Source organism: Euphorbia lathyris, chromosome 4 (assembly GCF_963576675.1).
Source record: "Euphorbia lathyris chromosome 4, ddEupLath1.1, whole genome shotgun sequence".
Taxonomy (NCBI): domain Eukaryota; kingdom Viridiplantae; phylum Streptophyta; class Magnoliopsida; order Malpighiales; family Euphorbiaceae; genus Euphorbia; species Euphorbia lathyris.
This window is the reverse complement of record NC_088913.1, coordinates 85,238,679-85,243,497: the sequence shown is the minus strand read 5'-3', so window position 1 is coordinate 85,243,497 and position 4,819 is coordinate 85,238,679. Positions and strand designations below refer to the sequence as shown.

At 33.1% G+C, this 4,819-nt stretch overlaps 1 long non-coding RNA gene across 2 annotated transcripts; it reads right to left on the bottom strand.

Annotated features, from left to right (window-relative positions):
- Positions 1–1,579: 1,579 nt before the first annotated feature.
- LOC136226931 (uncharacterized) lies at positions 1,580–3,847 on the bottom strand. Of its 2 annotated transcripts, XR_010687912.1 has the most exons (3): positions 3,602–3,847; positions 3,204–3,363; positions 1,580–2,276 (listed from the first exon to the last, which is right to left on the bottom strand). It is a non-coding gene; the product is annotated as an uncharacterized lncRNA (long non-coding RNA). The 2 variants fall into 2 exon arrangements; XR_010687911.1 differs by having other exon boundaries at positions 2,226–3,363.
- Between the last annotated feature and the right edge of the window lie 972 nt (positions 3,848–4,819).

The window sequence follows — 4,819 nt, the reverse complement described above, 5'->3', positions numbered from 1 at the left end:
CACTTCCAAGTAAAAAAACCGAAATCCAATTCTAATCCGAATAGGAAACAAAATATACTGTCGGGCAGCGAGACCCCATTACTTCTTGACGTAGTGTGTAATGCATTGATGGAATGCAGGTATTGGGATTTGGAAAAGTCCCCGAAAATACTTCTAAGTTGGATTTAAAGCCTTATGTGAAGGCTTACTTAACTGTTTTTGTTGGGAATATGTAAATGTCAGTATATTTTCGACATGTTAAGGCTTCACATAAACAGTAGATTTTGTTAATATTAAGTAAATTATATATAAATATTTAATTACAAAAGGAATATGTAAACTAAATATGCATAGCTCTAAATGATAGTTTTATTCATGGGTCTCACCAGCAAATTCTTTGCTTTTCTTGCTCTTTTCCTTCTGCATCTCTTCTCTCTTTACCATTTCTATCTCCATCTTTTCTTCGGAGACCATCTTCTCCTTCTATAATTCTTTCTTCGAATTCACTCTGTCCAGCGCTAACACTTTTGACAAATCCATTTTCTCCTTCTCAATGTCGAGTGTCTGCGTCAATTTGTTACTTTCGGTGGTAGCATAAACCTCGACGAATTTTTCTAGAGCAACAACTAAAGCCCTTATGGCATCTGATAGTGTCGTCCCTGACTGTTTGATCATCTCAGTCATCGGAATCGAAATCCACGACACCAGTGGACATAGTTGGGGGTCGGGACCTTGTGTTTCGGGAGCTTATGTCTTATTGGAAACGTTACATTGAAAAAACAAATCCAACGCCCCATAATGAACTCATGTCAACCTAACATCAAAGGACTCGACTTTAGCTCTCTTTGTCTTGTATCTCTAATTTTCAATTTAGAATCAATTAGAGATTATATGCCAATAATAAAAGATTACCTAAATTTAGATATTCACATTGAATTGAAGTATATGGCAATATTTTTTCTTTTTTTTTACCCACAACGTTGATAATTTGAATCAATTTCAATCACTATTATAAAACATAGATATTTTGTTCCTTATTCCGCACTAATTGCATATCAATTAGTTCTAAAAAAGAATTCATATTTTTTATAATTAAATAATAAAATTTGAAATTAATATTTATAAATTCGGTGGACTTTTTGATTTAATCGTTGAAGTTTATATATATCTAAAAAATTCATTGTTGAAGTTCATATTTTATTGGATAAATAATTATTGGGTTAAGGTGAATTTTCCAAACAAATTTAATTGGGATGTATCAACAGCTACTGCAATTAGAGAGGATCAATAAATGTATTTGGAGGCAGCAGTAGTAACAATCCTCGAATTTGCAATGAGTATAGCAAATAGAAAATTGAAAGAAAATCAAGTCCCGAGTTTAAATGGTTTTTCATATGCGATAATAATAATAATAATATAGACTTGTAATATATTAATGACGTTCATTGATAATTCACGTGCTTTCCTTTTTTACAATTACAAGAATTTGAATCAATAATTACAAATAATACAGTAGTATAGCCTAACATGTTGAAATGATTGTAAAAACTCATTCACTCTCTCGATGCATATACAAATCATTTGTCATTGCAATAAAAAGTTGGACTGTTCTTTGGGCATAACATATAAAAAGCTAGTTACATATAAGTCAAAATTACTCTAAATAAATGCACAAGAATTACAAGCGTGACATCATTCCTATTTTTTTCAAACTATACTAAAAATATCAAGGAAAGAATGCATTCCTGGAATTATTTGTTGTACAGAAACCTGCTGCCTGTCGCCTTTCCACATCCAAAAAAAATGTTCATTATATATTCCCACGAAACAATCCGATTATATGTTGGTTTTGATATTGGTTTAGGATATACATGTCAACAAGAATTAGAAGATATAAATTTCCTATATGAGTCACTTTTCTAATTGGTATACTGTGGATTCTTATATTCCAACCAAATTAAATATTTGTGGAAAAATTTCAGATGTATTCTTATCCATTAAAAGTTGAAGCTTGAGTTGTAAACTTTTACATTTTTCATACTCTTTGTTGCTAAGCCTTTTTATTAGAAATTTGCAATCATGGTGTCATTTTTTTCGTTCTCTATCTTGATTTTAACAATTAAATAGCAAATAAGGAATAAAGAGTTTCTGTTTAAGCAAATGAACTGATTCAAAAGAAAATAAATGTGAACATATATCATTATATGGAGGAAGCTAGCCAATAAAAAGAGAACCACAAAACAAGAGGGAAAATAGAAGATCAATTGAACCAAATAGAAATAAAATGCAAATAGAATCTATACAAAAAACAAAGTCAGAAAAAGTAGAAATAGGGAAACAAGAAAATAAAGATACAAAATAACTAAAAAAGAAAACATAAACATATTATATTAAAGCATAACAGAAATAAACTGGGTAAGAAGAAATTTTAAGCAAAAACTAAAAACAGACACTGCATATGATAAGAGCGAATAACACAGAAATAAAATAATGGGAGATAAAAGGAAAAAAACTAAAAGAGTAACTCTTGATATTGACATAAATTCCTCAAATTTAAAACCAACCCAAAAACTCATAGGTGGCTCTAAATAATCCATAAGGTAGCCAATGATCTATAAAGTAGCCAATGATCTATAAAGTAGCCAATGATCTATAAAGTGTTTCTAATGGAGTTTTTGGTTGTTACTTTTCATATTCCCATTCATATTCCCATTTGCCTTTTCACTTCCAAAGGGAAAGTCATAGGTGTTTTGGTTAGACAGTTTCTATTTGTCTCGGAAAGAATTTCTACTTTTTTTAAAAAAAAATAGCTTTTTACAACAGTAAACTAAAATAAACATACCCCAAATATTAGGTTATAACTATAAATATTTTTTTATTATCCTAATAAGAAAAGGCAAAATAGAGTCCTAGATTTGTCTTTTCTATCCAATGACTCTTAAAATTCCATTCGCCCTATAAAGACACCCAAAATCTAGTCAATTTGAACAATAGGAGTTTGGATAACACTATTCTTAGAATTGTTCATGCTAGCACAACTAAACCTGGTGCGGTTCTAGTTTTTCTCCCAATCTCAATCTCAAGCTATATACCATTAACATTTAGCATACATATATATAAGACACAGTTTATCAATATAAAACAAATTATAAACTTTCAAATTGAAAAACAATCATAAAAATGCATAAAATTAGCATAAAAGATTAAATGTAAAAAGAAATTACCTAATTTTTTTTTCCAGATTCCCGATTCCACGGTATGTACTCCTAGAATTCACATCTTCCACAGATCATATGCCATGGATCAAACCTTAAAAGAGCTAGGAATCCGGTGCACCACAGACAAATCTGAATCTTTCAGGTTTCAGCTTCTGAGATTGATTTACTGAAATATGAAATAGAGAGATCAGAAGAACTAGAAGGATCTGATCTGATCTGATTTAAATTAATTTTAAAGGATGATCAGAACAAAATACAAGATAAGATACTATCAGTAGTGAAAATTACATATAATGTTTCATCCAATTAAAACTGTGACCAAATCAGAAATCAAAAAGAAAAACATCTAAACGAATCAGATTTGTGAACAAATCATATTACATATATGAGAGAAAAATAATTACATGTGAGAAGAGAAGAGCTTGGTCGCGATTTCCTTTTTCGCAGCCGTAAGACGATGGTATGAAAATGAAAACGACAGTGGATTTTAGAGATGATGGGGTTCGGTGGGATCTGATCTGATAGATTAAAGAAATGTGATGGGATGAGTTTTAGAGGGATGGAAAAGTTGTTTAAATAGCCTCTATACATCTAACCCTAGATCACTTAAGGGTATAACTGTAATTATCATTTTATATCAGTTTTGTCTTTTGACGGATCCATCCCAACACCGCACCAAAATTATAAAGAGGGGGATTATATACAAAAATTAAAAGGCAGAATCTTAGATTATTTAATATATGTAATAAAAAAAAGTAAAACATGTATGAGATATATATTAAATAATATTGAATTATATGTATACCTGTTAATCTGTACACACTAAGAGGGTGTTTGTTTCAGATTTTCAGATGAGCGTTTAACGTTTCACTCAAACCCGTAGAAAGTAGTGATGTAGATTGAAATCGACTGAAGGTTTTAATCGTAAACCAACAAAGAATACAAACTTCTCTAGCTAAACTAGAAGGTTGAGTAAACCCAAGGATTGATAATCCAAGCTCCAATGGAGGCTTTTAGTTTTAATTCATTCAAAGTTAAGGAACATTACAAAGAGGGGGGGTTTAAATACTCTCCAAAATAACAAGGATAAAGACCAAAAACCCATGAATAGGGTTTTGGGCAAAGTATGTGCCTAAGGGTAGGATGGGAAAGGAAAGAGTCCATGGTAGTTTAGTAAATAAGGGTTGGTGGCAAAACAGTAAATAAACACCAGCAGTAATGGTCCTCTCTTGGTAAGAACTTGGAGGAGAAGTATTCTCTCAGCAGCCCACGCCCCGCGTAACGCAGCTCCAGATCCGGGAGAGTCTTCGCGGAGGACTTTACGCGTGGCGTTCCTAGAGTCACACCCCGCGTATTGGAGCTTCTGCTTCTGGTGACCATGGGTGGTGAACTTCACGCGGAGCGTCTTCGGGACTACGCCATGCGTGCTTGCCCTCCTGGGTTGGTTTCTCCTCCGACGCTGAATCCACGCCCCGCGTTCCGGAGCTTCTGGGCAAATCTTCGAGAATTGGTTCCTTCACGCCCCGTGCCTTGGCGAGTACGCCCCGCGTACTGGGCTGGTTTTTTCGATTCTCACTATTCTCGTCTCTTGGCTCCGGGCTCGGGCTTAGTGAAAGGATGCC